Below are 26,643 nucleotides of genomic sequence, written 5' to 3' on the forward strand. Positions count from 1 at the left end.
TAAGGTTTGATGTGATAAGGTGTAGAAAAATCTGAGGTGTTACAGATTTAACTACCTAGTAATGAGAGGATTCACTCATGAACTAGTTTTAACCTGTGTAGATGTGTCTCTTAGGAGAGCTTATCCTAGATGTAGAAACAATCTAAAAATGATGGGATGTGTTTGATTCAAACAATATCTAAAAGAGAACTTAGGACAAGAACCTCTTAATGTTTTGAGAGTTGGAACGGATTGATGACGAAGTGATGATGTATGAGTGAGATAATGGATGAAATGTTTTAACTTCAATAAAAGCTTTGTGTTACAAATGGAACAAATTCTATCTCTTCCCTTTTGGGCGTTGGTGGCATTTCTCGAGTTATGTTGTATGTGATACAAACGTTTGGGAAGAAGTTGGGATTGATCTTGCCTCCTTGGTTTTTGTGATAACTCAAAGCTCTATATTGCATAAAAGCTCTGTGGTTCAATGACTCTGGATCAAATTCGTTTGATTTGCCTTGGAGGTATAGACGCATGTGACGTAGAAAAACTCTATGAGACAAAGATTTGTCTATTTAGATAGAAGAATTTTCTCTTTTTGATCAAAGCCTTTGAGCTCAATGGTCTTCTTTTCAAGTTGATGTTTTGATGAAGATTCTTCTTTGTCAAGATGTGAAGAATGGTCATATAGTTTGAAACCTTTCTTTGTTTTTGATCTTTTTGGTTTGTTTTGAAATTTTTTTCGTTTGATGAATACTTGTTTTGATTTTTTTGATTTTATGATGTTTCTTTGACAAGAAAAAAAAGCAAGCACACAAAGACAAGAATGTTGCCTAAAAGGCACAAATGAGTATGGGTCTAGATCAACCCAATCCTTGGACTTTTTATGACCCTTTTCTTTTAAGTGTATTTTAGGTGTTTTTCTTTTCAAAGCCTGAAGTCGGCTCAATTTGCACTTGGTCTTGACTAAAACGAAAACACTTCAAACACTTTGTATCTCTAAGGTCAAATGGCCAGTTGCGATAAGTTTAGGCCACATCTTGATATTTCTTCAACTTTGGTACTACATACCTTATGAATCATGTCGTGGCAGGTAAGGATGTGATATACTAAGTCTTGCACGAGCATAACAAATAGATGATCCCTAAGATGGGGGAGTCACCACTTTCATCAAGCCACAAGTGACTTTTCAAAAAGTTATGTTTCTACTCAAGGAAATATGTATGGTGAGTATCTTGGGAGCAAAACCATCTATGCTCTTGCACTGAATTATATCACAAATATTCTCAATCAATAGAATGGGTGGGCTACTACTTAAAGGTGTTTAGTAATTTTTGATGTCTTTGGACATAAGTTCATTCTGCAGTAACTCACTTAAGAGTCTTGTAACTTGTGGTGGGGCCCATTTATCCTTTTGGCAAGTTACACTGTAGGAACAACTATACCCAAGGCTACAACTTTCGCTCTCACCTGATTTGTATAGCGGCTCGAAGGATTTACCACGCGAGGTCATTCCCAAGAGTGATGTGTCTCTTGGCAGGCCTCTCTTAAAAAGATAAAATTTTGAGTGTTACTAACACTTTTCTCTTGCACCTAGGACCACGAAAGCCAAGGGAGAGGATAGTGTGTGTTAGAAGTAGGACCACTTGACAAACTTTTTGCACAAGTGTGCCAAACACAAAAGACACTCGTTCTTTTTAACCCATTATTGCAATGTGATCTATTTTCTACTTGGAGATGTTTCTCCAACAACCATGGTGTTTTTTTAGCCAAGATAGCAAAATGAAGTGTTCGTTTTAGCCAAGATTGCAAAATGATTGTTCTCTTTTAAACTCAAAAAATAGCAAGTTGATTGTTCTTTTTAGCCCATATTGCAAGATGTGAATGTTTGTTTTAGCCAAGATTGCAAGATGTGAATGTTCGTATTAGCCAAGATTGCAAGATGTGAATGTTCGTTTTAGCCAAGATTGCAATGTGTGATTGTTCGTTTTAGTCCATATGGCAAGATGTGTTTGTTCTTTTTACCGAAGATTGTAGCAAAATGACAATGTGACTGTTTCTTTTAACTGATATTGCAAGATGTGAATTTTCTTTTTAGCCAAGATTGCACAATGTGAATGACTATTCTAGGATTGATCCATTTGCACCATTAAAACGTGTTAACAAAAAACAAGATTGCAAAGTTGAAAGTCTTTCCAAAACCTGCAAGCAATGTATTAGAAAAACGCTCCTTGATGTCCTGCACAAGATGTAAGCCCAAGATTAGTTTCCAAAGTCAAAATTATATTGAAATAACCAAAACTTTAATCTAACCAAATAATCTAATCACACAAACAAAAATCACACTTAACTAAGAAACAAAATTAGATTTAAATTAACAAACTAATTTAAATGTAATCTAAAAATTAAATTAAAGACTAATTTAAAGACTACCTTAAAAAAAATCCTAATTTAAATACTTCCTTTTAAAAACGATAGTTTTTTTTTTATTATTTAAAAAAAAACTAATTTTTTAGAAAAGAAACATTTAAAAACTAACTTAAAAAGCTAATTCTAAAAAAGAAACATTTCTTTTAAAAAAAACTAACTTAAAAAAGTTAATTCTTAAAAAGAAACCCCTTTTTTTTTATAAAACCACTATTCAAGAAAAGCTATTTTTTTTTTAATTTTAAAGAAAACTAATATAGCCCTCCATTACCCATGTATCCCTCCATGTGGGCTTTAAAACAAATGTAGGATTAAACCATTACTATAGCACATTACTCTTTTTGCTGCACTTTTTTGAGTATGATTTTGCAAGCTAGAGTTGAATCAAATGGCCCACACAAAGGAGGCAGTAAGGAAATCGACTGGAGGGAGCTTGGTAGTAAGTTTAATGGACAACCATCAAAGCATAAATGGATAGCATAGCGTTGTCCCTGATAGAGATTTTTTTTCTTTGTTTGACAGAATGCCTCAAAAAGATGTAGCACAATAGTCACTGCGTTGAAAAGTTTTTAATTTTTTTAAATTTTTTTTAGCAAATATAATTACAACTGAGAAATCATAAGTCAAATGCCTTAAGAATATATCATTTCATGAAATGTGCAGTTTGTAGAAATACGTGCCAAGTATATTGGTCAAAGCAGCTATAGAAACTTTCAGCGATCTGTTTTTGCACTGCCGAATTCCAAATCTTTTACCAGTCCTTACAATGTATTGGTTTGAAAGTATGGGTTGTGATATCAATCTTAGCTTTTAGACACAACAAGGATCAATCAATCACGACTCCAAGATGACAAACCAAGACTATTGACTCGATTAACTCAGTCTTTCAAGACTATTGATAACATCAAATACAACCAAGGCAATTAGTATAAGCTTATGCCGCATGATAAAAGAAAAAGATTTTGTGCTCTGTTACATTTGTGATGAAAATATATTTATAGAACTACAAAAATCAACTCATCTAAATTTCCTCTGTCTCATTTCATGTCGGGTTCACCAAATGTAACGCCATAAAACAGTTAGTCCGGGGGTTAGTCAAAACAAACATAAAACTAAACCATTAAAAAGCATTATCAAGAAATATTAAGCATAGAAGCATATTAGAGATAAAAATGAATAAACATTAAGACTTGACTCATGATGCTCCCTATGCCATTAGCTCTCCCTTGTTCCTCTCCTCTCCAAGTTCCTAAATGAGTGTAGCTCTCAGTAGCTTTTTGCACTATTTTTGGATGTCTTATGAAGATTCAAGAGTATGAAGTAAATGCTCATGAAAATGCAAACATGAACAAGCTAAGAAATGAGATATTATGTAACTAACTAAGATTAATTTTAGACCAAAGTGAATTATGCTAAATTCTCTCTATCCAACAATGACTCTAAGATAAATGCATACAAGTTTTTCAGGATCTGGATTATGAAGAAATGAGCTCTATTTATAGGAAAAATGGAGCAATGGATGGTTGAGATTGAGTAATCTCAACAAGGGTCAGGATTGAATGGTTCATGATCCATGTGAGGGCTTTCAACCCAATCCTAGGATGACAAGTGTCAACATGAGAGAGGTTGAGAGGAGAGGGAAGAAGCATTAAATTCTTGACATGACCTAAGGGTTAACCTGGGAGGTAAGGTTAAGGTTAGGTTAGAGTTATCCATTGGATAAAGCTTTTATCCAAGGGGTAGACTCTTGTGCAAGGGTTAAAGGGATAACCATGGTCAAAGCAATAAATGCTTGAGGAGACACATGGGTTACATGAGGGTTAAGTTAGGGGTCAAAGTCCTTAACCATGGGTGCAAGTAGAATTAACCATTAATGGTCATGTAAGAGCCATAAGTGGTTTGGAAGACTTTAGAGGTTAATTTGTTGAACACACAAAGCATTAATTGCTTTTCAAAGACTTTGGAGTCTTTGAGAAGTGAGTCCAATTTGCCTAGGAATGTGACAATATTTAGGGGATGAATTAGGTTAATTAGGAAGGGTTTAGAAGAATCTAGAAGGGGGTTAGGTTTGCAAGTGGATTTGGTGGGTGAGGGAAAATAGGATTTTAATTAAAATAAAATTAGTTTATTTCAACTTGTGGTTGCAACTTGCATTTGTAGGAAAATGCAAGTGGGGGGATTTATGTTTTTAAATAAATGTTTTATTTAATTTATTTAAAAGAGGAAAGGGGATTAAATTGAATAAATATGATTTATTCATTTAATTGAGTGTGAATTTGGTTTAATGAATGAATTAAAATAAATTGAATAATTTATTTAATTAATAGGAGAATGTTTTGAAGATGAATTAATTAAATATTAATTTAATTAATTGATGGCTAGTGGATTTTTAATTAAATAAATAGCAAATATTCATTTAATTAGAATGGATAGATTTATATGACTACAATATATATTTGTAATCATGCTTTAGAATGTAATCAATTAAAATCAATCAGAGTATCAGATAGATAAAAGGTGCCTAGAAGATAGATCTTTCGATTCAAGGTCTCGATTGTTACCTATTAAACCAGGCCTATGTGTCGGTATGTTGTAACTTGGTTGTTACTAATTGGATGTAATCAATTCTCATGCAATAAAACTATTTGTTCTGCATTGCCTCCATCATATCTGTGTGTTTCCGTTGTGTTTACTCTTTCTGACCAGTCTAGACAGATCTCCTTGAGGTCCCTCCTCACTAGTGACTGCTTCAAAATGAAATGGAAGGAAAAGTCTTATGATGTGTGCCATGAAAAAATGTTCAACTATCCAACTGTTTGAATGTAGCATCCTAAATTGTACTCGCCTACAATTTTGTTGTCACTTGGAGCTCACTTTGGTGCTTTGATTTCCGAGGCCTGATTGAAGTGTTGATTCTACTTGCATCACCTATCAAACTTACTTTTTCACTAACTTCACAGTCTCCCCTTAAACATGGAGTCTTGATTTCTATGACCATGTTGTTGGACACCTTGGTCTGAATTTAGGACCATGGTGCCCAATGCCATGGTCTTCTAAAAAAGGGCCCAATTTGAGGCCTCATAATGGTCACATAATTTTGGCAGGGATCTAGATTCTGTTTGACCTACTTTGAAAAATTAATTTTATTTCTGGGTAGCTATGTATGAAAGGAGGTCTACTCCTCTGATTTTAAACCTAACAAATTGAAATCTAGATCTACACTCTATCAAATTCAAGTGTGCAAGAAATTAGTCTTTCATCAAGCATTAGAGAAGAAGTGAAGTCAAGTTTAGACATTGAAGATGAAATCCATGATCTAAGTTTTATGAAGACAACATACATGAAACCCTAATTCCTTTGTGAAGGTGAAATAAACAAAATTATATTAAGGTATATCATCAATGTTTCAAGCATTTTCAGCCTTTCCCTTAGAAGGAAAGTATTCTACTACAATCTTTCATTTACATTTATCGATTCAATTTCATGGTTAATTCCAAAATTGGGGTTTGATCTAAGGGAAACCCCTATTCCCAACAAATTTCTCTTTCTCTTTGTGTACATGAACAAGTACATAACTATACTCACTAGGATCAAAAAGTTTACAGTAATGAATAGGTTTAGCTTTCGACGATGAAAAATTTGGACCATGGTGAATTGATACTACCTAGTCTTGAAAAATTAGGCCGAACTTCTGACAATAGATTCCAGACAACTTATTTTGTCCAAATCTAGGTCAATAGCTCTGTAGGACATCTGTAACTTACTATTTTTGTTAGAATACTTGAATTACCACCTATTTTCCCCTAATCATCAAACAATGAAATAAATTCAATTTTCAAAGGAGAAATGCCCTACCCAAAGAGGGTGAATTTGATCAAGATCTCAATCTTTTGAGGCTAGATATATTAGATTCCTTCTCCTTTCAAATGTAATGGTTAATTAGGTCATTTAAATGGTTTTATTATCTTAAATTAACACTAACCCTAATTTTCCACCATTATATTTTTGGTGAACCCAACTTCACACTAATTTTTGATTTGTGATCTTAAATTTGATTTGCATGCATTTTCAATTGAATTACATAAATTTAGAGGTTAAATTCACAAAAACCCTAACTTATAATTCTGAAATTAAACTTGTGGGTTGCATAAATTTTGATTTATTGTCTCAGATTTGATTGTTTATGCATTTTAAAATTCAAATTTGCACTCATAGATCCCATTTTCAATTCAATTGCATAAATTTAGAGGTTAAATTTATAGAAACCCTAATTTATAATTCTAAAATTAACTTGTGGGTTGCATAATTTTTTAAGTCTATTTTTAGACCTCATCTTTATGACAAGTTATTCTATTATTTAGAGGCATCTATTGTTCAAATTCAATATTCAAATTACTTAATTAACTGGTTAATCAACCATTTCTACAAAAAAATGCATTGCTTAGTCATAATTTTCAAATTGGGCATTTAAATATCCCTCCTTTGTGCATGAGTTTTGTTACCATTAGTCCTACATACAATAAAGGCTTCACAAGGTTTAACTACTAAGGATATGAAGCCTAATTTGGATAACTTATTTCATGAGAAAGTTGGTACTTACTCTAACCCAACAAATTATATCATGTATCCTCATTCTTCTCATAATTCTCATGATGCAGATGAATCACTAACTAGGTTTACCATTGATCAATTGGAGAAGATTGACAAAAAAATGAAAATATTCAACAATGAATGAGTCAACAATACCTGGAAAGTGAGGTAGTCCCATTGATTGAAGGATGAAAAAGAATGGTGCAAAGTGATAAAATTGGTGTTGATTTGTTGCATGACCTTGCTCATATTATTGATTCTAATATTATGCCAATCAAAAGTTATGCCGAAGTCCTTGGTTAATCTCAACCCACTAGTAAAGATAACCATTCTATTCCTATGCCTACATCCTTTCCTAGTGTGCCTACATTTACATCTTCTATCATGGCTAGTTCCACACAAAATGTTAATCCTACACATGCTACTCATGAGGGAAATTTGATTAATCGATATTATTATGTCACTCATTTTGTGAGTCTTCCATTCATATCCCAATCATCTCCCATACCCATATATCATAGTTTTCCACCTCCTTGTTATCAACCAACACCCACATACAACAATATTACTCCATCACAATCGAATATGTCCAATTTCAATCCTTCTACCCGAAGAAACCATTAACAACTTAACCCAAACTGTTACATCCTTATAACATCAATTGGCTTCCATCACTCAATTCAAGTTCAATGTCCCTACATTTGATGTAGTAATCCCATTATCCAATGAAGTTGTCCATGTTGTCCCTCCTAAGCATACAAAAGTCCCTCAATTGGAGAACTGTATAATGGAAAAAGGTGGCCACTTAACTCATGCGAAAATATTTCAAACTTTGTGTAGTGATTTTGCTCATGACCAAAGACTTATGGATAAATTTTTACTAGAACCCTTAGGGACAATCATTTGCAATGGTATTGTTCCTTGTCTCTTTATTCTATCACTTATTTTCAACAATTGGCTAATGCTTTCATTCAAAAATTTCAAAATAATATTGGTTCCAAGATTACTTTGATTGATTTGATTAATTGTAAGAAATGAATTAAATAAAAAGTGACAGATTTTATTGATAGATATAAATATTTGTATTCTCAAATTTCTTATCCTATGCTTGATTATGGTATTCAAAGATTTTTCATTACTAATTTACAAAAAGACACTAGAGATAAGCTTCTATTTTCCGAGTTTACTTCTTTTACACAATTTTGTGAAGTGCTTCATAACTATTACCTTCAAGTGATTCAATTTGAATAATCTCCTTCAATGACTTTGGTTGATAAGAATGAGAGTGCTCAAAAATATTTTGTGAAGTTTAAACCTAACAAAGGATACATCAAGATAATGGACAACATTAATACTCAAGTGGCAACCACGACATTTGATGTGTCCCCTTTATCCAAATACTTTAGAAAAGAATGAACTTCTATTTATGAGTCTTTTCATACTATAATGTTGAGGTTTATAAACAAAAAATTGTTGAAACTTCCTTCCATTCGACCAATTGACTCTTCTAAACCATTGACACCCTATCATGATCCCAAAGCCTTTTTCCAATAGCACTGTCAACATGGCCATGATACTGAGAAGTGTTATACTTCGAGGAGTAATATTTAAGACTTAATTGATAATAATACTTTATCCATAGATGGTATGAATGACAAAGTAAACAAATCTGTAGCTCCTCATAATCAAAATCTCCAAATATTAACCAATTATTTTGACTTCTCACTCTACTAATGTTGTTGAGTCAGAATCTCTTGCCTTTTCTCCCAATGACCGTGGTGTAGAATCTAATAATGTTGTGAATATTGTTGACAAATGAACACTTCCTAAGGACCTATATATTACCTCGGATCCTAGAGAGATGTGAGGCCCTACCCCGGCTCATCCTAGCATTTCTATTATTTTTATGATGAGACTATTATGGATGCTTTATTTTTATGCATTATGGATTTAGAACTTATATGATTCCATGATTTGGATAACATTGATGTATATTGATGCTTCATTTTTATGCATTGTGGATATGAAACTTTATATGATGCTAGAATAGAATTACATGAGATGATGTATGTCATGATTGAATTTGCAGGACTTTATTATGATGATAGAATTAGGATGTGTGTGTTATGAATGGATCAAAATTATGAGGATCATGATAATTACTTATGTGGATTAATTGGGATATATGAGATATTGGTTTATTAATGTCAATTGTATGCAAAGTGTTTGATGTGTATTCAAATTCATGTGTTTAGTAATATATGTGGTTATTTGGAATTACTAATATGTAAATTGAGATGCGCAGGAAAATTATCCATGTGACCATGGAAATATTATGGAGAACCAAACCTAGACCTATGTACATTTGTAAAGCCAAGAGTTGTCTATTTGGAGAGACAACACCCCGTTTGTATCATATTTTATTTGTGAAAGTAAATGATGCATGTGTGTTAAATTGATTTTATTAGTTTGTGTAATCCAACAAGAGACAAATTCCATGTGTAATTTTTATAATGTATTTTATTGTGTCACTTGACACATGTGCTGATTAGTGTCATTGATTTTGACTTGTCTCTTGGAGGGAGTTTGTTTCTACCAAAGCCCATTCCAAACATTTGAGTGTGGTCCCAAATTTGCCTTGGGTAGGGAGTCTTGGGAGTGGTCAACTCAGGTTTGACCCGTAGGTTAACTTCAGTTGGGTTTCTAAGGGGTCAAATGGACTCCTAGGGTTAGTTTTAGGGCTTTTCCAAAGGTCCAAAGGGTATACCTATGGGTTAGGGGTATTTTTAAACATGTGACTACTCCCACATGATTGTTTAGTCACCTCAAAAAGTGGTTTTTCCAAGGTGAACGAAAATTCAACTTAGAAGGTTCCTCCTAGGATAAACAACCTTCCCTTTTGGTGTCAGACTCTCTTCCCCATCCTCCCTTACCCTTTCTCTTTCCAGTTTTAGCAACATGTAAGAGGTTGGGAAGACCAACCAATGGGAACTCTCACTATATCCAAGGGGCTGGGAAGAGTGAGAGAGGCCTTCTTAGGCAAGGATTAGGGACTTAGTGAGTCAATCATTCACTCTCCATTGTTGGAGATTATGCAATTTTGAAGAATAGTTGTAGAATAGAATTTTGGCTAAGTGTTGGTGAAAAGATTGTGTGGATTTGGGTTGCTCATCCCCAACTAGATCTATCAAAACCTTTGGGCAGATTAAGGTTGGTTCTTACTCTCTTTTTGTTTATGTTGTATATGCATGTTTGAAGAAATGCTTGTATGAAAGAGTTGTTTATTTGTATTTTACTTTGTGAAAGAAAATATGATTTTCCCCTTTTTTTCTTTTTATGCTTTTTCTTGTATTGGGAGTGTCCAAGGCCTTCTACTCTTGGGAGAGTAGGATGGTCTTGGGGTGGAAGAAGTTTGACAGCCTTGGGTGAGAGGCTCTCCTTTAAGGAGAGTGATCTCAAGGGTGTTCTTTTGTGACCCTTGCTGCATAGCCTTGTTTATGCATTTGGGGGTCATAAGGAGAGATGGTATGGCTACATGCCTTTGGGGGGCATAAGGATGTGGGGATGTATTTGTGTTGTATTTGGTTGCCATGAGGTGGCTTGAGATGTTCCATGCTTGCAGTCTCCCCAATGGTATTTGGTCCACTTCCACCCTTGGAAAATCATTACAAGTTGTGGTGAAGTGTAGCCTTGGTTGGGAAAATTGTTTGTTGTGTGTTTTCCCCTTTGCTTGTTGTGGTTGTATGTGTGTAACCCATCTAGTGCTTGGTTCTCCAAGTTCGGGGGTGGCTTCTAGTAAGCCTAGGCTGGGAGGTGAGCACTCCATGGTCAAGCCTTATGTTTTATTTGCAGGTTGCTTGGGATGGGAAGGAAAAAGAAAGATATAAGTTGCTGGTTTTTACTAAAGTTGCAGAAAAGATTAGGAAAAGAGATGATGTATTTATGTTGTAGCTATGTAAAGGAAAGCTAAATGTTGTATTTATTTTTCAAAAAAAAGAATGTATCCATTTTATATTCAAGTCCTCATTCAAAAAAAGGAGACTAGTTGGGTTTCATATCCATTTGTAATGTTAACTACATCCTATTTTAAATATGCTATTAAGAAGTGCTTTATTCTATTAAGTTACTTTTGCAAACTGAAATGTATATTCCTTTATTAAGTCCCCATAGTTACTAAAATGATGTTTTGATGCATTCTTGTTATATTGGAATATAAAAGTTCATTTTATTACTTCATGCAAATTGAAATTTTGGAAATAGGAAAAGCAAGTATTTAGGCCTATTTGAGATAGATTCAAGTTCAATAAATGGTTAAATAGGGTTAATATGCCTATCTCTAAATTGATTTTTAATGTTTCCTAGGCTAAAGTAGTTGTTGTTAGAATTTACTACATTCTGTCATTTCATTTACTAGCAGAAAATATATCTGATTTATTACAATTTGTCATTTTAATTACTGCAAAAAAAAAGTTCTAGATTTTATTCCCTATCTCTAAAGTTAGCAACTAGTTGTCAAAAGAAAGTTACAATGCGTTATTTTAAATCTATTTGTTTAGAAAACTTTTGTTAGTGTTCTTTTTAAATAGGAAAGAAATGTATAGAATGCTTAAATAAAAAAAAATAAAAAAATTTCTCACTATGCTAGGCTATAAGTGCTGGAAAGAAAATTAGTTCATGACTTATGTATAAACATGATAAATTCAAAAATTAAAGCCTAAACATTAACATAATAGAAAATAAATAATACACCTATTTCATGCTGCTATTTTCTTTATTAGTTTTCTGCATGGTTTATAAAGTTGAAATAAAAAAAAAGATAATATAGAATGCTTAAGTGAGTGCATATATATATATATATATTTAAATATTTTACTCAGTCTAGAAAACTTATATTAAATCTCTAAAACCCTAGAAATATATATATATATATATATATATATATATATATATAATTGTTTGAACTTTCTTTTTAAAAAAAAAAAATTAACTAAACAAAATTTTAATTTTAAAAATAAGGGCTGTGTTGAGAACCCCCCGGGGCGGGAGGCCTGGGTGGTGCAAGAACCCTATGGGCCGCGACCCATAGAGGCGCTGAGGCGCCACTGTGACCGTGGACCATAGGGGTGGCCTTGGCCGCCACTACGGGCTGCATCCCGCAGAGACATCGCGGCGCCGCTGCAGACCGCGACCCGCAGTGGTGCCTAGGCACCGCTACGTGGCCACACGACAGCACTTTCGTCGCCCCCCAGTGCCTTGGTAAAGAAAAACTCTGCTCCCCCCCCCCTCGGTTTGAAACGCCGCCCTCTGCGGAATCGCCGCCTCTATGGCATCCCATGGTTGTCGTCCCTTCTCAACCCTGCACACACAAAAAAAAATATAGAACACACACACACATGCCCTAACCCAATTTTTGGGTTAGGGCGAAACACACATGAATATATTAAAAAAAAAAACATGTGTGGGTTTTGTCAAAAAACAAAAAGAAGTTAGGGTTTGATTATTTTATTATATAAAAAAAAAAGGGGGAAAACCTATTCAAAATTTGAATAGGGTATTCCCCCCATAGACTTTGAACATGATAATAGTTTTATATAACAACTCCTTGTAACCATATATATATATATATATATATATATATATATAATCATAACTTCAAGGAGAAATAATACATAGTTATATATGTAGTCACATATATAAACATGACTTATAAATTTAGACTTTAATTGGAATATTTATTCAAATAGTGGATTTACTTTTATTATTGAGTAGAGATTTTTCTAAGGGCTTTATTTAAAAGCTAGTTTTAGAACCCTTCTTGGGTTTGAATTTTTATGGGGGAATAAAAATAAACACTTTGGGAATAGTTAGCCTTATAGGATAAATTTTATTGGCCAACTTTAATAAAATTTTATAGCACAAGTACTCTATGGGATTTATTGACCCTAGAGTCAAATTTTAGGCAAATTATAATTATTGTTAAAATAAATAATAGGTTTATAACACTAAGAGCTAGGGCTAATTAATTTAGTCCCTAAGCGATTAATAGGCTATTTGCGATTAATAATATCTCCTGCAAATTTATTTAGAGATTATTGTTTAAACGAAATTAATATCATTTATTATTTGGTGAGATAATAATAATTCTTTGGAGAATTAATATTCTGCATTTAACTTAGATCATCTCGCTTACTTGATCTAATGTATAGATTTCTATTAGTTGAAAAGAAAACCAAACTTAGTTAAGACAAGACTTGTTAATGCGTTATTTAGCAAATTTAGTTTTATTAGGTTAAGTTTTTAAAAAAAAAATTATTCCGTTTGTGCCCAAAAGTTTGGGCATGACAAGAGATTATTGTTTCACCTGATGGCCCATTGTATATCACTGTGAAGATCAAAGACAAACTCTTACAAGGAGTGCTCATTGATCTAGTGTGTATGGTGAATGTGATAATTGAAGAATATCTTTACATTTTATAATTGTATCAATTAACATATGCTAAATTTGATGTTATGGTCAAGGTGTATGGTGATTTATCTTTCCCTACTATTGGTTCTATTACCCTTCCCATCAAGGTTGGTACTAAGTGCTTAGATGTGACTTTTTCTATCATTCCTACATCAGATCAATTTCATGTGAAGTTGAGACATCCTTGGTTCTCTTCCATGAAAGCTATCCCTTCTATCATTCATATGTTTAAAATTACCTGATAATGACATTATTACTATTGGAATATTGTTGGCATAACTAATGAAGACAATGATGGGGAGATTATTGGCATATGGAGATGATGATGAGATGAGAAGATGACCGGTAAAGTTATTGTTGGCATAACTAGTAAAGTTGATGGAGATTGTTGGATAGATGATGATGATATAGTTGTAAGTTGTTTGATGAATTTATTTGTTTTGTCATTGTTGGCAATCGTGTTTGTTGATTCATCTAACTCATCTAGACCTATCGGTATATCCTAATCGGTAGAGGAATGTGTTAGACAAAAAAACTGCTAAGTTGTTGTAAACCGGTAAACCAGAACATAGCGATGATGAAGTGAGTGGTATGGATGATTGGAGAAGAGTTAGATGTTGCAGGTTTACAATAATGTTAAAGTTATGAACATTCACCTATATTCTAAACCACATCAGTAGATTTAGAGTATTGAGTGAGTTATGATTGACTGTCATGAACTTTGTGAAGAAGAATGTTTACCGGTAATAGATCTTTAATTGGTAATGATTTAAGGTTTGACAATGGATCTTATCATGTTCATAACTTAGTGATGACATGTCAGAATCCATATGTAATGATAATATGGTGTTTGAGCACGTACAAGGATAAAATTTCTTGGGAAACAACAAAGTGCTTAGTAGAATGTGACAAGGGTTTGATTGCTTATCAAATCGATGTGCGGTGATGTGTAGTGACCATTCAACAATGGAAATTGTCTATAAATTTATTGTAATGATCTGTAATATATTTTGATGGATTGTTTTACCACACTAAATGTAAATTCATTATATTTTGAATGTAGTTAGGGTTATGCAACCGACCTAATGAAAAAGTATATTTAGGGCTAGTTGGAGAAGAGATTTTGTGTTGGTATTTTGTGGAGAAGGTATTGTCAAACCAAATTGAAGTGTTTGCATGTGTGTAACAAAGTTGTGTTGAAAAGGATCTGTACTAGCAAGCAAGAAAGTGTTGTGATTAAATCATTTTCCTTGTTGTTCTCTAACAGTTACAACAGATTGAAATCCCTTAACCAGGTATATCCTAATAGGTCTTATATTGTAAATCCCTTCACCGGGTGGCTCATTAGCTTGAGTTTGAAATCCTCTAACAAGGTTACTCCTAATAGGGCCAAGGAAAAATCTCTTGACCGAGTGAATCCTAACAGGGTCTTCTCTTAACCGAGCATAATGTAAGCTCTTAACTGGGCTAGGCCTTTAACCGGGCACATTCTAAAAGAGTGAAAATATTTTGTGGGTGATAATTCCCACTGTGGTTTTTCCCTTTTGCGTTTCCACATGAAAAATCTCTATGTTCATATGGTGGTTGCATTGTTGATGTGTGCATTTGATATCATTACTTTATTTGCATGTTGATGAACACTTAAATGAATGGTTTGGTAAATCAGTTTAAAGGACTGTTTGAGTAGTTACCGATACAAGTTTTTGAAGTATTGCATAATTTTTTTACTATTGATTCACCCCCCTCTCAGTAGTAACTAGATCCTCATTATAACATTTGGTATCAGAGCCTAATTCCATTAAAGGCTTAACCGCTTGGGAAGGATCTCTAAGGATAACATGGGGAAGGCCTCAGTGAGTTACAAAGAGCTTTCACACAGGCTTGCATAATCTGAAGAAGCCCTTGGTGAACTAAAGGTCAAGTACAAAGCTTTATTGGCTAAGAGAAGAGATCTGGTTGAGCAGTTGTTGGAACTTAGTGAAAATAGTTCATCTGAGGAAGCAAACATTGATGCCTTGTCTAATGAGGTGGAAAAGATGAATGATGAGAAGTCAAATTTGAGGAGAGAGTTGGAAGCCCTTACCATCAAGATGAGTCAAGAGTTGGAAGCCAGGAGGAAAACATAAGACACAATAAGAGATAAGGAGCATGAAATAGTTAAGCTGAACTGAGAGATTGGTACCCTGCATGCACAACTACATGAGGAAAAAGAGGAAATACAAGATGATCTAGACATGGCTACGTCTCTTAGAGAAAGTCTCACAAAGAAGATGAGGAGCTTACTAAGGGGTTGGCTGATGCAAATGAGTTACTAGCTAAATTAAACAAGAGCACTGCTATGCTTGATGAGCAGATTAAGACACAAAAGAAGAACAAAGATACACATGGCTTGGGATACACAACATTTAAATAAGGAGAACCATCAGGTACCAAGGACACATGCATGAAGCCAAAACTGCACCAAAGACCAAGAAGAACATCGGTAATAGAATCTACAAACCAAAATGTTTTAACTATCATAAGGTAGGTCATATTGCAAATATTTGTAGAAGTAGATCCAAATTTTTTGATGGATATTGCTTCAATTGCAACAAGTATGTGCATAGAGCTGTTGAGTGCAAGTCAAGAGTGAACAATCAAAGATCTTACATGGATCAGAGGTCTAATGGTGAATGGCTGAGATCTTATAATGACCGAAGGAATCCTACTTGGTAGAGATCTTATAATGACCAGAGGAACCCTACTTGGCAGAGACCTTATGTGAACCGGCTAGTCCATTCAAAATGGAAAATAGATGAAATGTGACATGTTCAATCTGTCACAAATATGGTCATGTAGCTATGAATTGTCGGAGAAGAACTGGTAGAGGCATTGCTTGACCCTAGAAAGCATCTAGAATGGTATTTTTCCATTATCACAAACTAGGACACATTGCGAGGTTTTGTACAGATAGAATGAACCAACCAATTAATTAGTCTGTTGACTAGAAAGAAAAGAAGAAGGTAGATGTGGAAGAAACAATAAGTGAGATGCATAAGACATGGAAGAAGAAAAGTGTGGAGAAACCATCAGAGGACTCCAATTCTTCACCTAGTGTAGATAATCTCTCACCGGAAAACTAAGCTATGATGAAGCTTAGAGGGAACATATTGTCAAATCCATTTCCGGACCCTCTAAATGGTGTGCGGTAAGTCAAATATGCATATTTTGATGCAATATGATGTTACAAAATGATTTTGAACAGGAAATATCTGAATCTGGTAAATTGAATGTGATATGTGAACCAGTAGCAAGTTCTAAAGTTGAATGATGATTAGGGTATGCTCAACCAGTTTGGTAAAAGGAAAATAAAAAGATGTTTTATAGTCTCATTTTTCACTTAGCATTTTTGAAAGCACATCTGGGGAGAGACAAAAACATAGAAGATCCTTTTGATTGCTACTTGGGTGAAGTTGATAGCGGATTATGAAGATTTCTGGAAAAGTGAATCAGTGAAAGAGCATTTAGACCGGAAATCCTAGTTGCAAAGAAATATGATGATACTAGCAAGTCTGATGCAGTAGATGAACATAAGCTAGTGATTATTGAACCAAAAGTTCAAAATGATGCTGAGAAGAACAATATGGAGGATACTTCTCAACCGGTGGAAGATGAAGAAGAACAAGAAGAGACTTCTATACTAGAACCGGTTATACCTAGATATGTAAAGTTGAATCACTCAGTAGATCAGATAATTAGAGACAAAAATGACTGAGTACAAACAAGAAGAAAGATCAGAGAAAGTGCTTGTCTGATTTTTACAATAGAACCTAAGATAGTGAGAGAATATCTCAAGGATGATGATTGGATAAAGGCTATGAATGAAGAGCTTGATCAAATAGAGAAGAACAACATTTGGTCACTTGTCCCCAGACTAGCTGATAAAAATGTGATTGGTACTAAGTGGGTGTTTAGGAACAAATTGAATGAAGATGGTGAAGTGATTAGGAACAAGGCTAGAATAGTTTGCAAAGGATATGCACAAGAAGAAGGTGAAGACTATGGAGAAACATTTGCACTAGTTGCTAGACTTGAAGGAGTAAGAATGCTACTTGCATTTGTTGCATTTAAAGGATTCAAGGTTTACCAAATGGATGTAAAGTCTACATTTTTGAATGGAATTCTAAAATAAGAGGTTTACATAGAACAACTAGATGGGTTTGCATTAACTAAAGACAAGGAAATGGTGTGCAAACTTCATAAAGCTTTATATGGGTTAAAGCAAGCTCCAAGGACATGGTATGAAAGACTCCATTCACACCTAATAAATGTTGGATTTCAAAGAACCAATGAGGACAACAAAATTTACTTGAAGACAGAAGGAGGCAAGTTATTGATTGCAGAAGTGTTTGTACATGATATCATATTTGGAGGAGATGATGACATTCGTTTAACTTGTGTAGAAGAAATGAAAAAGGAATTTGAAATGTCTTTGACAGGAGAAATCAAAATTTTCATTGGTTTGCAGGTAAAATAGATGAAAGGAGGCATCTTTATCAGTCAATCTAAGTATGTGAAGGAGGTATTGAAAACCTTTGGAATGGAAGACTATAAACCAAATGGAACCCCTATGGTTACAGGTTGTAGATTATCATAGGAAGATGATTTAGATTTAGTGGATGAAACTGAGTTTAGATAAATGATTGGGAATCTACAGTATGTTGTTCATAGAAGACCGAACATTGCTCATGCAGTTGGTATATTGGCTAGATTTCATAAAAGTCCTAAAGAGACTCATATGGTGGCAGTGAAGAGAATTTTCAGGTATCTTAGAGGAACTATTGATTATGGATTATGGTATCCATAAAAAGGCAACTTCTCTTTGAAGGTGTTCACAAATGCTAATTGGGAAGGTAATATAGATGACCGGAAGATCACAACTGGTGGTGTATTCTTTCTACGAGGAAGACTGGTATCCTAGACCAATAAGAAACAAAGTTGCATTTCTCAGTCTACAACAAAAGCAGAGTATGTGGCTGCATCTATGAACTGTACTCAAGCAATATGGATGAGACATGTATTGGAAGGATTCAAGGAGAATATGATAGAACCGATAGTCACATATTGTAATAATACAAGTGCAATAAGTATTTTAAAAAAACTGATATTGCATGCTAGAACAAATCATATTGAACTGAAGTATCATTTTTTGAGAGAAAGAGTCTAGGAAAAAAAATTCAAGATGGATCATGTGTCAAGTAAGGAGCAATTAGCTGACATCTTCACTAAGCCATTGCCTAAGGCTACCTTTGAATATCTTGGAGGCAAGCTAGGGGTTATACCCCTACCGAAGTTCAACTAAGATGTAGTTGAAGAATCAATCCAATGAACTAATTGAAGATCTTTCACTGTGAATTGATGAGAAGTGGGCTACTCCTCAGGGGGAGTAGCAAAGATGAAGAAAACAATAGCAGCAGCAGATGAATTTGACACTTTGCACCTTTGGCATTGATGTCAAAGGGGGAGAAGAAAATTTATAGGGAGAGAAGTAAAGAAAAGGGGGCGAAGAAAAGTAAATGAGGAGAAGAACAGTGAAGAGTAGAAATAGAAGAACTGGTAAAGGGAGAAGAACAAGTACAATAGTCATAACAGGTAGTGTTCTAGTTTTACATGATGAGATTTTGGTATTGCTATTTTGGTGTTGCCATCAATTCCAAATGGGGAGATTATTGGTATATTGTTGGCATAACTGATGAAGACAATGATGGGGATATTTTTGGAATATGGAGATGATGATGAGATGATCAAGTATGAACAATTGGAGAAGAATTAGATGTTATAGTTTTACAGGAGTGTTGGAGATAGGAACATGCACCTATGTTCCAAAACACATCAACAAATTCAGTTTAATGAGTGAGTTAGGATTGACTGTCATGAACTTTGTCAAGAAGAATGTATACCGGTAACAAATCTTTAACTAGTAAGGTTTGGCAGTGGATCTTATCATGTTCATAACTTAGTGATGACATGTTAGAATCAGTGTGTAATGCTAAGATTGTGTTTGAGCGTGTACAAGGATCAAATTTCTTTGGAAACAACAAAGTGCTTAGTAGAATGTGACAAGGGTTTGATTGTTTATCAAATCGATGTGCGGTGATCATTCAATAGTGGAAATTGTCTAGAAATTTGTTGTAATGATCTGTAATGTATTTTGGTGGATTGTTTTGCCATGATAAATGTAAATTCATTATATTTTTAATGTAGTTCGGGTAAATTCAAACTTAATTTAGATCTGATAATTAACAGTTAAATCACAAATCAACACCACATAAATAAGACACATAACACTAAGAATTTTGACGTGGAAAACCTGGTTAAGGGAAAAACCACAGTGGGAACCTACAAATAATAAGATAATACCTTGTTAGGAGTAAATTAAATATTATAATGGGGAATGCACATATATTTAGATACATTGCCTAGAGCTCGTTTCTTTAATCACAAAACAAGAAGGGCTACAACCTTGATGAAGACTCACTATATTACAAAAAGATTTGGATTACATCTAGAGACTTATGAACTGATCAAATAGCATCTCCTCATGCCTGGTTATAGTTTCAGTTAAGCACATATACTCAAACTCTGCACTTTCATACTTCTCTACACTTCTTCGCACTTCTCCTCTGCTACTGAAAGATCAAATCAATGTTCGCACACATAGATACATCTCTCAAATGAATATTATATGTATCTATACAAATCATCAACCTATATTTCAAGGTCAGTTCAACCCTCAACATAAATTAAAAAATAATATCCATACACTCTACATCAACACATGTGGACCAAAATAATGTCGGCTAAGACATAATGTTGACCCAAATCAATACCATAAATATGAAACACCTCCAAAAATATCGCCTTGAACATTCGTAACACACTACAATCACCATAAATTTCACATAACTTGAAGAACACCACTAGATGAAGAAAATGATTAATAACGCTCACACCGATCAATGCGGACCAACAAAATTGATAGAACACGATCTAGAAACATGCACAAGAAAAGTGAATTACCACAACTGTTGGCATTATGGATGAATTCATTATGTGTTGCATTGATGTTTTGTCATTGATGTCAACACTAGCTGTTATGGATGGTTACCGACAGATAGGTTACCAGTAGAAGATCTAGTGTTACCGATAGAAGAGAGTATCTATTGATACATCCAACATGTTTGGATCAGTGATGTATATTGGATTTCATATGTTATATGCTCCATGAGCATGTTTTGGTCAGTTGATATTGGCTTGGTAATTGGATGTTATCATAGACTCTGGTAAACCCTTACTAACACTGGTTTAAGGCTTTACAAGCAGAGCTTTCATTGAGGAATTGTGACAGGATGCACAATTGGTGTTGGTGTAGCTTCTTTGAGGATTTCAAGATGCTGAAGATGTTCATTGATCGTTCTTCAAATGCTTGAAGACATTTCTTTGGCATGGTGGACCCAGAATAGGTCTGGTACCTATCTAGGTTATGGATCGGTATCATGCTAGCGTGTACTCTACACGTTACCTGAATGATTCGAGATGTTTTATGGATTTTTTATTATTGTATTGGTCTTAAGCCAACATGGCATATCATTGTAATAAGGAATTATTTAATGATCTTATTGTAATATCTTTAGGTGGTCGACCTAATTGGTTTAGGCCTTAGGGTTTGTATAAATAAGAGGTAGAAACTCTTTGTAAAGTATCATGGTTATTGGAAAGGTCATGCTCAAGGAATGTAATGTGCGAAAATTGTAATATCATTCACGTAGAGGAGTTGATCGATCATTGGTGATCAAATTGGATTCAGAACAGGATTTAGTCCTCCGACATTGAGCTTAACCGGGACTATAATCAGGCATAGTAGATGCTATTTACAACAATTCACTCTATTGGATTGTTTTCCATTTATCTTGAGAAGGTTGTACCCTCTCTGTAGTCAGTGAGACTCTTTTGTAATGAGCAGTACGCTCTAGGCAGTGTGCCTTCCTGCTAGTGCAGGCCCTTCATTGAAACACATACTTTCTGTAAAAGTATCATCTGACCGTGGGTAGGTTTCCCACTATGGTTTTTCCCTTTTTTGGGTTTTCCACATACAAATAATGGTGTTATGTGGTATGATTTCTTTGCATTGATTATCTAATTAATTGTTAAGTTGTATTGTTTACCGGTATCTCTTCCTACCGGTTTCTATCTGTGCTTTACCGATACTTGATTTGTTTAAGGTCATAATGTAGATTAAAAGTTATAATCTATTAACAACTAATTCACCCCCCCCCTCTCAGTTGTTCACCGCTTATCCTAAAAATTGGTATTGGAGCTTTGGTCCTCTTTTGCAGAAGCTTAACTGCTTGAGGTAGATCCTATAGAAACTAACACTTCTAATCCACTGACATCTATTTTCAGAAGAGAAATCCCTAAGCTTGATGGAACAAATTATGGATATGGAAAATTTGAATGGAGACTCATCTTAGATATCTTGGAAAGGATATTTGGGAGATCATTGAGAAAGGATACACACCTTATGATCCAACATCTGGCAATCCTACTCCTGCAAACTTGGATAAGAATATTGAAAATGATTGCAGAGCTAGAGAAGCCCTCTTGTGTGCACTTACTGGTCATCAGATCATAGGATTGACTGACAAATCATTGGCTAAGGTTATATGGGACAAATTGCAAAATCTGAATGAAGGTGACCCTACTTTCAAAATTGCTAAACTTGATGGTTACAGGGTAAGATATGAAAACTTGAAGATGTAAGATAATGAAAGAATTGTTGTGTTTATAGTAAATGAGATTGTTATGGGAATTCAATGTTGTGGAGGATTTCTAAGTGAAGATGAAATAGTTTCCAAAGTCTTGAGAGCCCTTCCACCGGCTTACAAGATGAAGGCAACTGCAATTAATGAGTTAAGAACAATGGCAAACACTTCAGTCAATAGAGATATTCTGATTGAGAAATTATCTAGTTTTGAGCTTGAAGAATTTGGATCTTCTGGAGTTGTAAGGTGTGAACCTTCTTTTCATGCTTCATCATCAACATCTACTAACAAGAGTGATTGGAGAGCCCTATATGCAAAAGAACTAGAAGGCATGAGGAAAGAAGATGAAGAGCTTGAGAAACTTGAAGCCTTATTTGCTAGAAGAGTACCTAAAGGACCAACTAGAAATGAGGAAGGAGTAACAAATGACTCTGGAGATGAACTAGCAGAAGATTGTGCTAGTGGATCCGATAATGGTAAGGAATGGGTGTTCTATGCTTTGAAGGAAGATGAACCAGAATCGACAATGTCTCAACCGGTACAGGAAGCTAAAATAGTTACACCGGCACAATCAAAACATTCAACTGTGACTGATGATCAGAGTGGTGAACCTGAAGTTCAAAAGACACCAAGGTATGTAAGATTAAATCATTTTGAAGATCAAATTATTGGAGATAGAAACAAGGGAGTTATGACAAGAAGAAAACTAGCAAATGAAGAGGTATGTCTTATTTCTCAAGTTGAACTAGCAACTTTTATTGAATCTTGTAAGGATAAACATTGGTTAAAGGCTATGGAAGATGAATTAGATCAGATAGAGAAGAATGAAACTTGGTATTTAGTTTCTTGACCTAAAAATAAGAGTGTTATTGGAACTAAATGGGTTTTTAGGAATAAACTGAATGAGGATGGTCAAGTTATAAGAAAAAAGGCTAAATTGGTTTGTAAAGGATATTCTCAAATGGAAGGAATTGATTATGGTGAGACAATTGCATCTGAAGCCAGAATTGAACCTGTTAGATTATTTCTTGCCTATGCAGCTTATAAGAACTATAAGGTTTATCAAATAAATGTCAAATGTGCATTTCTGAATGGTGAGCTTGAGGAAGAAGTTTACTTTGAGAAACCTGATGGATTTTCACTGACAAATGACAAAGACATGGTTTGCAGATTGAAGAAAGCTTTATATGGATTGAAACAGGCTCCTAGAGCTTGATATGCAAGGTTGGATAAATATCTTTTGAAACTTGGTTTTACTGAAGGCAGTGCTGATAGTAATCTATACTATAAGATCACTAATAATGATATTCTGATTATTGAAGTTTTTGTTGATTATATCATTTTTGGAGGAGAAGATAAATTGTGTGTGGAATTTGCTAACAACATGAAAAATGAATTTGAAATGTCCATGATTGGTGAGAAGAAATTTTTCTTAGGTTTGTAGATTACTCAAACAGACAAAGGGATTTTTATCTATCAAACTAAGTATTTGAGGGAATTGTTGAAAAAGTTTGGTATGTAGAATTCCAAACCAGTAAGTACTCCTATGGATACAAGTGAGAAACTATCTATCAAGGATATTTCTACACCAGTAAATCCGACAAGGTATAATCTATGATTGGTGGTATGTTATATCTAACTCAAACTAGACCCGATATTATGAATGCAGTAAGTATTGTTTCAAGATATCAAAGTAATCCTAAAGAAAATCATGAATGTGCAGTAAAGAGGATATTTTGGTATTTGCAAGGAATAACAAAATATGGTTTATGGTATTCCAGAAATGATATTTCACTTTATGTGCATATACTAACTCAGATTGGGCAAGTGATACAGATGACAAGAAAAACACTTCTGGTGGAGCTTTCTTTCTTGGAAAGAAACTGGTTTCATGGATAAGCAAAAAATAGTCATGCATTTCTTTATCTACTACAAAAGCTGAGTATGTTGCAACAACAATTAATTGCACTCAAGTCTTGTGGATGAAACAAATGTTGAAGGATATCAGGGTAAATTGTAGTGAACCGGTAGTTATCTACTGTGATAACTCTGCAACTATTGACATGTCTAAGAATTCGGTATTTCACTCTAAGACTAAGCATATTTCAATAAGTATAACTTTTTGAAGGACAAGGTAGAAGCAAAGGAAGTCAAATTGGTTTATGTGAACACTAAAGAACAAATTGCAGACATATTCACTAAACCGCTATCTAAGGAATCATTTGAATATTTGAGAGATAGGTTAGGATTTTCTACCCCTCTTACAAAGACTTGATTGATGAAGTTTGTCATCAGTCCGGTATTCATTATCAAAAACATTATTCATTCCGACACTGATGAGTGGTGCTACTACTCAGGGGGAGTAGTCAGCTTTGCGATTCAGAGGTTTATATCATTACTTTGATATCTTTGTCATATTTTTGGCATTGATTTCAAAGGGGGAGTGATAGTAATGTGAAAAATAATTCTGAACCTTACAGGGATATCATTGATAGGGGAAGAACTATTGATTGTTGGTTGTCTTCCACAGGGGGAGACTTGTTTTGGCATCTCTTGGTCTTAGATGTTTTTCACATCTAGTGTTGCCATCAATGCCAAAGGGGGAGATTGTTGGCATTATGGATGAATTGATTATGTGTTGCATTGATGTTTTATCATTGATGTCAACATTAGCTGTTATGGATGGTTATCGATAGATAGGTTACTGGTAGAAGATCTAGTGTTACCGGCAGAAGTGATTATCTATTGACACTTCCGACATGTTTGGATCAGTGAAGTTGATGCAGAGCCCTCCTTGTTACCTACGAAACACCTCAAAATGTATGACACTGACCCCCTAGCACATGAATGAGATCCTATCAAGGCAAGGCTCTACAACTTTAGTACAATCTTCTCACCATCTCCAAGACTCTTGCCTACTCATTCAGGGGTATCTTGCTACAACACACTCTATGATACCTCCAAGGGTTAAAAATCATTTTAACACTAGTTTTGGGTCATACAAGACTCACCAAGGTCAGACAAAGCACCAGTTGCAAGAATACATGCTCATTCCTTAAGAAACTCACCCAATTAGGCCTAGTTGCTTGTAGCCCTATTTAGCGGGTAAAGGGACCTTAAGTTAAAATTTTCCCAAACACCTTGGCAAAAAAATTATGGATTCAAACACCCTTTTGGAATTTATACAATTCCCCAAAAGGAAGGGTCAAGGTCTGGAAAATAAAGGTCTTTGTCGATAGGAAGTTGACTGTCCTAAAAGGGCTAATTAGGCCTCTTTTGTGAAGCAACTATGCTCAGATGAATGAATCAGTCAATTAAAATCCCATGGGAATGTTGGGAAACATAAATCAATAGGGATTACAGGGTTACATGCCTGGAAGCATCGCCATTTGCACACAAAGTACTTTTGTTTGTTCAAGGTCTAGGTAGCCACATAGAGATGTCTACCTAGGGTCGCTCCAAAAATTTCTCTCCCTTTCTCCTCATGCAAAAAACTATTGGAAATATAAAAAAAATTGATCATAATTTCCTTTCACCAAATCCCATGAGCCTCAGATTGGTAAAGTGCAAGATATGGCCATGAAGGAGGAAAAACCCAAGGTAAACCCTGGTTTTCAAGGTACCTACAACAAAACTTGAATATCAGGAGAAACACACACAATCAAGAATTAAAAAAAAAAAAAAAAGATTTAACTCTCCTGTCCAACCATTTCACATCATTGGTAATGGACTCCAATCCGTACAGAACCGTACCACGGACCAAAACTCCAAAATTGCAGGAAAAACTCAAAATTCTATTAGTTTGTTTGCATAAAAACTCTTCTCCGTATCATCAACTCTTGGAAATTGGATCCATGAGGTGTATAAACCATTCATCAACTTCTCTCAACCAAAAATAAAGAGGTTAGAGCCGTTGGAGGAGTTTCAAATTGCAAAATGCAAAAAGTGCATAAAAGTTGTTCATGACAACTTTTGACAACTTTTGCAAAAGTTGTCAAAATGTCATCTTTCGCCTCCTAATTCCTTGGGTCAAGTTCAAACCCTCCTAAAAAATCTTAAAACACTTAAAACCAACACAGTTGATCCCCTATTTTCCAAATGTCCTAATTGGCTCATAGAAATGCCAAAATAGGAGTTTGGCTCACAAGATGGGGTTCATTATTACAAACATATAATGCATGATTGAAAACCTATATAAAACATCCTAAAGACATTGTTAATGCCTTATCCTCCCTTATCAGAGTCTGACTTGTCCTGTTGAAGGGTTTGATGAGGTGCTCCTACACCATACTCCTCGGAAGAAGAAATCTCAAGTCCACTTGGGATGAGAGTCTGCAGGTCTGCACCATGACCTTTTCTCCATTGCTCAATCATCCAGAC

This window comes from Cryptomeria japonica, chromosome 6, assembly GCF_030272615.1.
Source record: "Cryptomeria japonica chromosome 6, Sugi_1.0, whole genome shotgun sequence".
NCBI classification, from domain to species: domain Eukaryota; kingdom Viridiplantae; phylum Streptophyta; class Pinopsida; order Cupressales; family Cupressaceae; genus Cryptomeria; species Cryptomeria japonica.